Source organism: Osmia lignaria, unplaced genomic scaffold (assembly GCF_051020975.1).
Source record: "Osmia lignaria lignaria isolate PbOS001 unplaced genomic scaffold, iyOsmLign1 scaffold0012, whole genome shotgun sequence".
NCBI classification, from domain to species: domain Eukaryota; kingdom Metazoa; phylum Arthropoda; class Insecta; order Hymenoptera; family Megachilidae; genus Osmia; species Osmia lignaria.
Genome location: NW_027478166.1, coordinates 11,322,125 through 11,335,173, shown reverse-complemented (window position 1 = coordinate 11,335,173; position 13,049 = coordinate 11,322,125).

The window sequence follows — 13,049 nt, the reverse complement described above, 5'->3', positions numbered from 1 at the left end:
AACTTTTAAATATCTCGATATATCTCGAAAACTACGCTTCTGATCAAAAAATATCATAGAACATAAATTGTAGGAAACATAATTCTCTACAAAAAAGGTCTCTTAACATTTTGCCATAGCTCGCTTCGTTTCCGAGATATTTGCAGATATATCTCAAGGGAAGGGGCCTGACGGACATATTTCGAGATATTTCTTCTTCTTGTTGTTCTTCTTCTGCACAGCTAAGCTGGAAGTGGCATTTACAGCTCGCAATAGTGCAGAGTTATCTCAAAGAAAGGGGCCACGGTGTTTCTGTATCTCTATTATGTTTGTGCGGCTTCGGAACTTTTAAATATCTTGATATATCTCGAGAACTACGCATCTGATCAAAAAATATCATAGAACATAAAAGGTAGGAAACTTAATTCTCTACAAAAAAGGTCTCTTAACATTTTGCCATAGCTCGCTTCGTTTCCGAGATATTTGCAGATTCATCTCAAGGGAAGGGGTCTGACGGACATATTTCGAGATATTTCTTCTTCTTGTTGTTCTTCTTCTGCACAGCTAAGCTCGAAGTGGCATTTGCAGCTCGCAATAGTGCAGAGTTATCTCAAAGAAAGGGGCCACGGTGTTTCTGTATCTCTATTATGTTGGTGCGGCTTCGGAACTTTTAAATATCTTGATATATCTCGAGAACTACGCGTCTGATCAAAAAATATCATAGAACATAAAAAGTAGGAAACTTAATTCTCTACCACAACGGTCTCTTAACATTTTGCCACAGCTCGCTTCGTTTCCGAGATATTTGCATATTTATCTCAAGGGAAGGGGCCTGACGGACATATTTCGAGATATTTCTTCTTCTTGTTGTTCTTCTTCTGCACAGCTAAGCTGGAAGTGGCATTTGCGGCTCGCACTAGTGCAGAGTTATCTCAAAGAAAGGGGCCACGGTGTTTCTGTATCTCTATTATGTTGGTGCGGCTTCGGAACTTTTAAATATCTCGATATATCTCGAAAACTACGCTTCTGATCAAAAAATATCATAGAACATAAATTGTAGGAAACATAATTCTCTACAAAAAAGGTCTCTTAACATTTTGCCATAGCTCTCTTCGTTTCCGAGATATTTGCAGATTTATCTCAAGGGAAGGGGCCTGACGGACATATTTCGAGATATTTCTTCTTCTTGTTGTTCTTCTTCTGCACAGCTAAGCTGGAAGTGGCATTTGCAGCTCGCAATAGTGCAGACTTATCTCAAAGAAAGGGGCCACGGTGTTTCTGTATCTCTATTATGTTGGTGCGGCATCGGAACTTTTAAATATCTTGATATATCTCGAGAACTACGCATCTGATCAAAAAATATCATAGAACATAAAAGGTGGGAAACTTAATTCTCTACAAAAAAGGTCTCTTAACATTTTGCCATAGCTCGCTTCGTTTCCGAGATATTTGCATATTTATCTCAAGGGAAGGGGCCTGACGGACATATTTCGAGATATTTCTTCTTCTTGTTGTTCTTCTTCTGCACAGCTAAGCTGGAAGTGGCATTTGCGGCTCGCACTAGTGCAGAGTTATCTCAAAGAAAGGGGCCACGGTGTTTCTGTATCTATATTATGTTGGTGCGGCTTCGGAACTTTTAAATATCTCGATATATCTGGAAAACTACGCTTCTGATCAAAAAATATCATAGAACATAAAAAGTAGGAAACTTAATTCTCTACAAAAAAGGTCTCTTAAGATTTTGCCATAGCTCGCTTCGTTTCCGAGATATTTGCAGATTTATCTCAAGGGAAGGGGCCTAACGGACATATTTCGAGATATTTCTTCTTCTTGTTGTTCTTCTTCTGCACAGCTAAACTGGAAGTGGCATTTCCAGCTCGCAATAGTGCAGAGTTATCTCAAAGAAAGGGGCCACGGTGTTTCTGTATCTCTATTATGTTGGTGCGGCATCGGAACTTTTAAATATCTTGATATATCTCGAGAACTACGCGTCTGATCAAAAAATATCATAGAACATAAAAAGTAGGAAACTTAATTCTCTACAACAACGGTCTCTTAACATTTTGCCATAGCTCGCTTCGTTTCCGAGATATTTGCATATTTATCTCAAGGGAAGGGGCCTGACGGACATATTTCGAGATATTTCTTCTTCTTGTTGTTCTTCTTCTGCACAGCTAAGCTGGAAGTGGCATTTGCCGCTCGCACTAGTGCAGAGTTATCTCAAAGAAAGGGGCCACGGTGTTTCTGTATCTCTATTATGTTGGTGCGGCATCGGAACTTTTAAATATCTTGATATATCTCGAGAACTACGCATCTGATCAAAAAATATCATAGAACATAAAAAGTAGGAAACTTAATTCTCTACAAAAAAGGTCTCTTAACATTTTGCCATAGCTCGCTTCGTTTCCGAGATATTTGCATATTTATCTCAAGGGAAGGGGCCTGACGGACATATTTCGAGATATTTCTTCTTCTTGTTGTTCTTCTTCTGCACAGCTAAGCTGGAAGTGGCATTTGCGGCTCGCACTAGTGCAGAGTTATCTCAAAGAAAGGGGCCACGGTGTTTCTGTATCTCTATTATGTTGGTGCGGCTTCGGAACTTTTAAATATCTCGATATATCTCGAAAACTACGCTTCTGATCAAAAAATATCATAGAACATAAATTGTAGGAAACATAATTCTCTACAAAAAAGGTCTCTTAACATTTTGCCATAGCTCGCTTCGTTTCCGAGATATTTGCAGATATATCTCAAGGGAAGGGGCCTGACGGACATATTTCGAGATATTTCTTCTTCTTGTTGTTCTTCTTCTGCACAGCTAAGCTGGAAGTGGCATTTACAGCTCGCAATAGTGCAGAGTTATCTCAAAGAAAGGGGCCACGGTGTTTCTGTATCTCTATTATGTTTGTGCGGCTTCGGAACTTTTAAATATCTTGATATATCTCGAGAACTACGCATCTGATCAAAAAATATCATAGAACATAAAAGGTAGGAAACTTAATTCTCTACAAAAAAGGTCTCTTAACATTTTGCCATAGCTCGCTTCGTTTCCGAGATATTTGCAGATTCATCTCAAGGGAAGGGGTCTGACGGACATATTTCGAGATATTTCTTCTTCTTGTTGTTCTTCTTCTGCACAGCTAAGCTCGAAGTGGCATTTGCAGCTCGCAATAGTGCAGAGTTATCTCAAAGAAAGGGGCCACGGTGTTTCTGTATCTCTATTATGTTGGTGCGGCTTCGGAACTTTTAAATATCTTGATATATCTCGAGAACTACGCGTCTGATCAAAAAATATCATAGAACATAAAAAGTAGGAAACTTAATTCTCTACCACAACGGTCTCTTAACATTTTGCCACAGCTCGCTTCGTTTCCGAGATATTTGCATATTTATCTCAAGGGAAGGGGCCTGACGGACATATTTCGAGATATTTCTTCTTCTTGTTGTTCTTCTTCTGCACAGCTAAGCTGGAAGTGGCATTTGCGGCTCGCACTAGTGCAGAGTTATCTCAAAGAAAGGGGCCACGGTGTTTCTGTATCTCTATTATGTTGGTGCGGCTTCGGAACTTTTAAATATCTCGATATATCTCGAAAACTACGCTTCTGATCAAAAAATATCATAGAACATAAATTGTAGGAAACATAATTCTCTACAAAAAAGGTCTCTTAACATTTTGCCATAGCTCTCTTCGTTTCCGAGATATTTGCAGATTTATCTCAAGGGAAGGGGCCTGACGGACATATTTCGAGATATTTCTTCTTCTTGTTGTTCTTCTTCTGCACAGCTAAGCTGGAAGTGGCATTTGCAGCTCGCAATAGTGCAGACTTATCTCAAAGAAAGGGGCCACGGTGTTTCTGTATCTCTATTATGTTGGTGCGGCATCGGAACTTTTAAATATCTTGATATATCTCGAGAACTACGCATCTGATCAAAAAATATCATAGAACATAAAAGGTGGGAAACTTAATTCTCTACAAAAAAGGTCTCTTAACATTTTGCCATAGCTCGCTTCGTTTCCGAGATATTTGCATATTTATCTCAAGGGAAGGGGCCTGACGGACATATTTCGAGATATTTCTTCTTCTTGTTGTTCTTCTTCTGCACAGCTAAGCTGGAAGTGGCATTTGCGGCTCGCACTAGTGCAGAGTTATCTCAAAGAAAGGGGCCACGGTGTTTCTGTATCTATATTATGTTGGTGCGGCTTCGGAACTTTTAAATATCTCGATATATCTGGAAAACTACGCTTCTGATCAAAAAATATCATAGAACATAAAAAGTAGGAAACTTAATTCTCTACAAAAAAGGTCTCTTAAGATTTTGCCATAGCTCGCTTCGTTTCCGAGATATTTGCAGATTTATCTCAAGGGAAGGGGCCTAACGGACATATTTCGAGATATTTCTTCTTCTTGTTGTTCTTCTTCTGCACAGCTAAACTGGAAGTGGCATTTCCAGCTCGCAATAGTGCAGAGTTATCTCAAAGAAAGGGGCCACGGTGTTTCTGTATCTCTATTATGTTGGTGCGGCATCGGAACTTTTAAATATCTTGATATATCTCGAGAACTACGCGTCTGATCAAAAAATATCATAGAACATAAAAAGTAGGAAACTTAATTCTCTACAACAACGGTCTCTTAACATTTTGCCATAGCTCGCTTCGTTTCCGAGATATTTGCATATTTATCTCAAGGGAAGGGGCCTGACGGACATATTTCGAGATATTTCTTCTTCTTGTTGTTCTTCTTCTGCACAGCTAAGCTGGAAGTGGCATTTGCCGCTCGCACTAGTGCAGAGTTATCTCAAAGAAAGGGGCCACGGTGTTTCTGTATCTCTATTATGTTGGTGCGGCATCGGAACTTTTAAATATCTTGATATATCTCGAGAACTACGCATCTGATCAAAAAATATCATAGAACATAAAAAGTAGGAAACTTAATTCTCTACAAAAAAGGTCTCTTAACATTTTGCCATAGCTCGCTTCGTTTCCGAGATATTTGCATATTTATCTCAAGGGAAGGGGCCTGACGGACATATTTCGAGATATTTCTTCTTCTTGTTGTTCTTCTTCTGCACAGCTAAGCTGGAAGTGGCATTTGCGGCTCGCACTAGTGCAGAGTTATCTCAAAGAAAGGGGCCACGGTGTTTCTGTATCTCTATTATGTTGGTGCGGCTTCGGAACTTTTAAATATCTCGATATATCTCGAAAACTACGCTTCTGATCAAAAAATATCATAGAACATAAATTGTAGGAAACATAATTCTCTACAAAAAAGGTCTCTTAACATTTTGCCATAGCTCGCTTCGTTTCCGAGATATTTGCAGATATATCTCAAGGGAAGGGGCCTGACGGACATATTTCGAGATATTTCTTCTTCTTGTTGTTCTTCTTCTGCACAGCTAAGCTGGAAGTGGCATTTACAGCTCGCAATAGTGCAGAGTTATCTCAAAGAAAGGGGCCACGGTGTTTCTGTATCTCTATTATGTTTGTGCGGCTTCGGAACTTTTAAATATCTTGATATATCTCGAGAACTACGCATCTGATCAAAAAATATCATAGAACATAAAAGGTAGGAAACTTAATTCTCTACAAAAAAGGTCTCTTAACATTTTGCCATAGCTCGCTTCGTTTCCGAGATATTTGCAGATTCATCTCAAGGGAAGGGGTCTGACGGACATATTTCGAGATATTTCTTCTTCTTGTTGTTCTTCTTCTGCACAGCTAAGCTCGAAGTGGCATTTGCAGCTCGCAATAGTGCAGAGTTATCTCAAAGAAAGGGGCCACGGTGTTTCTGTATCTCTATTATGTTGGTGCGGCTTCGGAACTTTTAAATATCTTGATATATCTCGAGAACTACGCGTCTGATCAAAAAATATCATAGAACATAAAAAGTAGGAAACTTAATTCTCTACCACAACGGTCTCTTAACATTTTGCCACAGCTCGCTTCGTTTCCGAGATATTTGCATATTTATCTCAAGGGAAGGGGCCTGACGGACATATTTCGAGATATTTCTTCTTCTTGTTGTTCTTCTTCTGCACAGCTAAGCTGGAAGTGGCATTTGCGGCTCGCACTAGTGCAGAGTTATCTCAAAGAAAGGGGCCACGGTGTTTCTGTATCTCTATTATGTTGGTGCGGCTTCGGAACTTTTAAATATCTCGATATATCTCGAAAACTACGCTTCTGATCAAAAAATATCATAGAACATAAATTGTAGGAAACATAATTCTCTACAAAAAAGGTCTCTTAACATTTTGCCATAGCTCTCTTCGTTTCCGAGATATTTGCAGATTTATCTCAAGGGAAGGGGCCTGACGGACATATTTCGAGATATTTCTTCTTCTTGTTGTTCTTCTTCTGCACAGCTAAGCTGGAAGTGGCATTTGCAGCTCGCAATAGTGCAGACTTATCTCAAAGAAAGGGGCCACGGTGTTTCTGTATCTCTATTATGTTGGTGCGGCATCGGAACTTTTAAATATCTTGATATATCTCGAGAACTACGCATCTGATCAAAAAATATCATAGAACATAAAAGGTGGGAAACTTAATTCTCTACAAAAAAGGTCTCTTAACATTTTGCCATAGCTCGCTTCGTTTCCGAGATATTTGCATATTTATCTCAAGGGAAGGGGCCTGACGGACATATTTCGAGATATTTCTTCTTCTTGTTGTTCTTCTTCTGCACAGCTAAGCTGGAAGTGGCATTTGCGGCTCGCACTAGTGCAGAGTTATCTCAAAGAAAGGGGCCACGGTGTTTCTGTATCTATATTATGTTGGTGCGGCTTCGGAACTTTTAAATATCTCGATATATCTGGAAAACTACGCTTCTGATCAAAAAATATCATAGAACATAAAAAGTAGGAAACTTAATTCTCTACAAAAAAGGTCTCTTAAGATTTTGCCATAGCTCGCTTCGTTTCCGAGATATTTGCAGATTTATCTCAAGGGAAGGGGCCTAACGGACATATTTCGAGATATTTCTTCTTCTTGTTGTTCTTCTTCTGCACAGCTAAACTGGAAGTGGCATTTCCAGCTCGCAATAGTGCAGAGTTATCTCAAAGAAAGGGGCCACGGTGTTTCTGTATCTCTATTATGTTGGTGCGGCATCGGAACTTTTAAATATCTTGATATATCTCGAGAACTACGCGTCTGATCAAAAAATATCATAGAACATAAAAAGTAGGAAACTTAATTCTCTACAACAACGGTCTCTTAACATTTTGCCATAGCTCGCTTCGTTTCCGAGATATTTGCATATTTATCTCAAGGGAAGGGGCCTGACGGACATATTTCGAGATATTTCTTCTTCTTGTTGTTCTTCTTCTGCACAGCTAAGCTGGAAGTGGCATTTGCCGCTCGCACTAGTGCAGAGTTATCTCAAAGAAAGGGGCCACGGTGTTTCTGTATCTCTATTATGTTGGTGCGGCATCGGAACTTTTAAATATCTTGATATATCTCGAGAACTACGCATCTGATCAAAAAATATCATAGAACATAAAAAGTAGGAAACTTAATTCTCTACAAAAAAGGTCTCTTAACATTTTGCCATAGCTCGCTTCGTTTCCGAGATATTTGCATATTTATCTCAAGGGAAGGGGCCTGACGGACATATTTCGAGATATTTCTTCTTCTTGTTGTTCTTCTTCTGCACAGCTAAGCTGGAAGTGGCATTTGCGGCTCGCACTAGTGCAGAGTTATCTCAAAGAAAGGGGCCACGGTGTTTCTGTATCTCTATTATGTTGGTGCGGCTTCGGAACTTTTAAATATCTTGATATATCTCGAGAACTACGCTTCTGATCAAAAAATATCATAGACCGTAAATTGTAGGAAACATTATTCTCTACAAAAAAGGTCTCTTAACATTTTGCCATAGCTCGCTTCGTTTCCGAGATATTTGCAGATTCATCTCAAGGGAAGGGGTCTGACGGACATATTTCGAGATATTTCTTCTTCTTGTTGTTCTTCTTCTGCACAGCTAAGCTGGAAGTGGCATTTGCGGCTCGCACTAGTGCAGAGTTATCTCAAAGAAAGGGGCCACGGTGTTTCTGTATCTCTATTATGTTGGTGCGGCTTCGGAACTTTTAAATATCTTGATATATCTCGAGAACTACGCATCTGATCAAAAAATATCATAGAACATAAAAAGTAGGAAACTTAATTCTCTACAAAAAAGGTCTCTTAACATTTTGCCATAGCTCGCTTCGTTTCCGAGATATTTGCATATTTATCTCAAGGGAAGGGGCCTGACGGACATATTTCGAGATATTTCTTCTTCTTGTTGTTCTTCTTCTGCACAGCTAAGCTGGAAGTGGCATTTGCGGCTCGCACTAGTGCAGAGTTATCTCAAAGAAAGGGGCCACGGTGTTTCTGTATCTCTATTATGTTGGTGCGGCTTCGGAACTTTTAAATATCTCGATATATCTCGAAAACTACGCTTCTGATCAAAAAATATCATAGAACATAAATTGTAGGAAACATAATTCTCTACAAAAAAGGTCTCTTAACATTTTGCCATAGCTCGCTTCGTTTCCGAGATATTTGCAGATATATTTCAAGGGAAGGGGCCTGACGGACATATTTCGAGATATTTCTTCTTCTTGTTGTTCTTCTTCTGCACAGCTAAGCTCGAAGTGGCATTTGCAGCTCGCAATAGTGCAGAGTTATCTCAAAGAAAGGGGCCACGGTGTTTCTGTATCTCTATTATGTTGGTGCGGGTTCGGAACTTTTAAATATCTTGATATATCTCGAGAACTACGCATCTGATCAAAAAATATCATAGAACATAAAAAGTAGGAAACTTAATTCTCTACAAAAAAGGTCTCTTAACATTTTGCCATAGCTCGCTTCGTTTCCGAGATATTTGCAGATTTATCTCAAGGGAAGGGGCCTGACGGACATATTTCGAGATATTTCTTCTTCTTGTTGTTCTTCTTCTGCACAGCTAAGCTGGAAGTGGCATTTGCGGCTCGCACTAGTGCAGAGTTATCTCAAAGAAAGGGGCCACGGTGTTTCTGTATCTCTATTATGTTGGTGCGGCTTCGGAACTTTTAAATATCTCGATATATCTCGAAAACTACGCTTCTGATCAAAAAATATCATAGAACATAAATTGTAGGAAACATAATTCTCTACAAAAAAGGTCTCTTAACATTTTGCCATAGCTCTCTTCGTTTCCGAGATATTTGCAGATTTATCTCAAGGGAAGGGGCCTGACGGACATATTTCGAGATATTTCTTCTTCTTGTTGTTCTTCTTCTGCACAGCTAAGCTGGAAGTGGCATTTGCAGCTCGCAATAGTGCAGACTTATCTCAAAGAAAGGGGCCACGGTGTTTCTGTATCTCTATTATGTTGGTGCGGCATCGGAACTTTTAAATATCTTGATATATCTCGAGAACTACGCGTCTGATCAAAAAATATCATAGAACATAAAAAGTAGGAAACTTAATTCTCTACAACAACGGTCTCTTAACATTTTGCCATAGCTCGCTTCGTTTCCGAGATATTTGCATATTTATCTCAAGGGAAGGGGCCTGACGGACATATTTCGAGATATTTCTTCTTCTTGTTGTTCTTCTTCTGCACAGCTAAGCTGGAAGTGGCATTTGCGGCTCGCACTAGTGCAGAGTTATCTCAAAGAAAGGGGCCACGGTGTTTCTGTATCTCTATTATGTTGGTGCGGCTTCGGAACTTTTAAATATCTCGATATATCTCGAAAACTACGCTTCTGATCAAAAAATATCATAGAACATAGATTGTAGGAAACATAATTCTCTACAAAAAACGTCTCTTAACATTTTGCCATAGCTCGCTTCGTTTCCGAGATATGTGCAGATCTATCTCAAGGGAAGGGGCCTGACGGACATATTTCGAGATATTTCTTCTTCTTGTTGTTCTTCTTCTGCACAGTTAAGCTGGAAGTGGCATTTGCGGCTTGCACTAGTGCAGAGTTATCTCAACGAAAGGGGCCACGGTGTTTCTGTATCTCTATTATGTTGGTGCGGCTTCGGAACTTTTAAATATCTGGATATATCTCGAGAACTACGCGTCCGATCAAAAAATATCATAGAACATAAAAAGTAGGAAACTTAATTCTCTACAAAAACGGTTTCTTAACATTTTGCCATAGCTCGCTTCGTTTCCGAGATATTTGCAGATATATTTCAAGGGAAGGGGCCTGACGGACATATTTCGAGATATTTCTTCTTCTTGTTGTTCTGCTTCTGCACAGCTAAGCTGGAAGTGGCATTTGCAGCTCGCAATAGTGCAGAGTTATCTCAAAGAAAGGGGCCACGGTGTTTCTGTATCTCTATTATGTTGGTGCGGCTTCGGAACTTTTAAATATCTTGATATATCTCGAGAACTACGCATCTGATCAAAAAATATCATAGAACATAAAAAGTAGGAAACTTAATTCTCTACAAAAAAGGTCGCTTAACATTTTGCCATAGCTCTCTTCGTTTCCGAGATATTTGCAGATTTATCTCAAGGGAAGGGGCCTGACGGACATATTTCGAGATATTTCTTCTTCTTGTTGTTCTTCTTCTGCACAGCTAAGCTGGAAGTGGCATTTGCAGCTCGCAATAGTGCAGAGTTATCTCAAAGAAAGGGGCCACGGTGTTTCTGTATCTCTATTATGTTGGTGCGGCTTCGGAACTTTTAAATATCTTGATATATCTCGAGAACTACGCATCTGATCAAAAAATATCATCGAACATAAAAAGTAGGAAACTTAATTCTCTACAAAAAAGGTCTCTTAACATTTTGCCATAGCTCGCTTCGTTTCCGAGATATTTGCAGATATATCTCAAGGGAAGGGGCCTGACGGACATATTTCGAGATATTTCTTCTTCTTGTTGTTCTTCTTCTGCACAGCTAAGCTGGAAGTGGCATTTACAGCTCGCAATAGTGCAGAGTTATCTCAAAGAAAGGGGCCACGGTGTTTCTGTATCTCTATTATGTTGGTGCGGCTTCGGAACTTTTAAATATCTTGATATATCTCGAGAACTACGCATCCGATCAAAAAATATCATAGAACTTAAAAAGTAGGAAACTTAATTCTCTACAAAAAAGGTCTCTTAACATTTTGCCATAGCTCGCTTCGTTTCCGAGATATTTGCAGATATATCTCAAGGGAAGGGGCCTGACGGACATATTTCGAGATATTTCTTCTTCTTGTTGTTCTTCTTCTGCACAGCTAAGCTGGGAGTGGCATTTGCAGCTCGCAATAGTGCAGAGTTATCTCAAAGAAAGGGGCCACGGTGTTTCTGTATCTCTATTATGTTGGTGCGGCTTCGGAACTTTTAAATATCTTGATATATCTCGAGAACTACGCCTCTGATCAAAAAATATCATACTACATAAAAAGTAGGAAACTTAATTCTCTACAAGAAAGGTCTCTAAACATTTTGCCATAGCTCGCTTCGTTTCCGAGATATTTGCAGATTTATCTCAAGGGAAGGGGCCTGACGGACATATTTCGAGATGTTTCTTCTTCTTGTTGTTCTTCTTCTGCACAGCTAAGCTGGAAGTGGCATTTGCAGCTCGCAATAGTGCAGAGTTATCTCAAAGAGAGGGGCCACGGTGTTTCTGTATCTCTATTATGTTGGTGCGGCTTCGGAACTTTTAAATATCTTGATATATCTCGAGAACTACGCATCTGATCACAAAATATCATAGAAGATAAAAAGTAGGAAACTTAATTCTCTACAAAAAAGGTCTCTTAACATTTCGCCATAGCTCGCTTCGTTTCCGAGATATTTGCAGATTTATCTCAAGGGAAGGGGCCTGTCGGACATATTTCGAGATATTTCTTCTTCTTGTTGTTCTTCTTCTGCACAGCTAAGCTGGAAGTGGCATTTGCGGCTCGCACTAGTGCAGAGTTATCTCAAAGAAAGGGGCCACGGTGTTTCTGTATCTCTATTATGTTGGTGCGGCTTCGGAACTTTTAAATATCTCGATATATCGCGAAAACTACGCTTCTGATCAAAAAATATCATAGAACATAAATTGTAGGAAACATAATTCTCTACAAAAAACGTCTCTTAACATTTTGCCATAGCTCGCTTCGTTTCCGAGATATTTGCAGATTCAACTCAAAGGAACTGGCCTGACGGACATATTTCGAGATATTTCTTCTTCTTGTTGTTCTTCCTCTGCACAGCTAAGCTGGAAGTGGCATTTGCGGCTCGCACTAGTGCAGAGTTATCTCAACGAAAGGGGCCACGGTGTTTCTGTATCTCTATTATGTTGGTGCGGCTTCGGAACTTTTAAATATCTGGATATATCTCGAGAACTACGCGTCCGATCAAAAAATATCATAGAACATAAAAAGTAGGAAACTTAATTCTCTACAAAAACGGTTTCTTAACATTTTGCCATAGCTCGCTTCGTTTCCGAGATATTTGCAGATATATTTCAAGGGAAGGGGCCTGACGGACATATTTCGAGATATTTCTTCTTCTTGTTGTTCTGCTTCTGCACAGCTAAGCTGGAAGTGGCATTTGCAGCTCGCAATAGTGCAGAGTTATCTCAAAGAAAGGGGCCACGGTGTTTCTGTATCTCTATTATGTTGGTGCGGCTTCGGAACTTTTAAATATCTTGATATATCTCGAGAACTACGCATCTGATCAAAAAATATCATAGAACATAAAAAGTAGGAAACTTAATTCTCTACAAAAAAGGTCGCTTAACATTTTGCCATAGCTCTCTTCGTTTCCGAGATATTTGCAGATTTATCTCAAGGGAAGGGGCCTGACGGACATATTTCGAGATATTTCTTCTTCTTGTTGTTCTTCTTCTGCACAGCTAAGCTGGAAGTGGCATTTGCAGCTCGCAATAGTGCAGAGTTATCTCAAAGAAAGGGGCCACGGTGTTTCTGTATCTCTAGTATGTTGGTGCGGCTTCGGAACTTTTAAGTATCTTGATATATCTCGAGAACTACGCCTCTGATCGAAAAATATCATAGAACATAAAAAGTAGGAAACTTAATTCTCCACAAAAAACGTCTCTTAACATTTTGCCATAGCTCGCTTCGTTTCCGAGATATTTGCAGATTTATCTCAAGGGAAGGGGCCT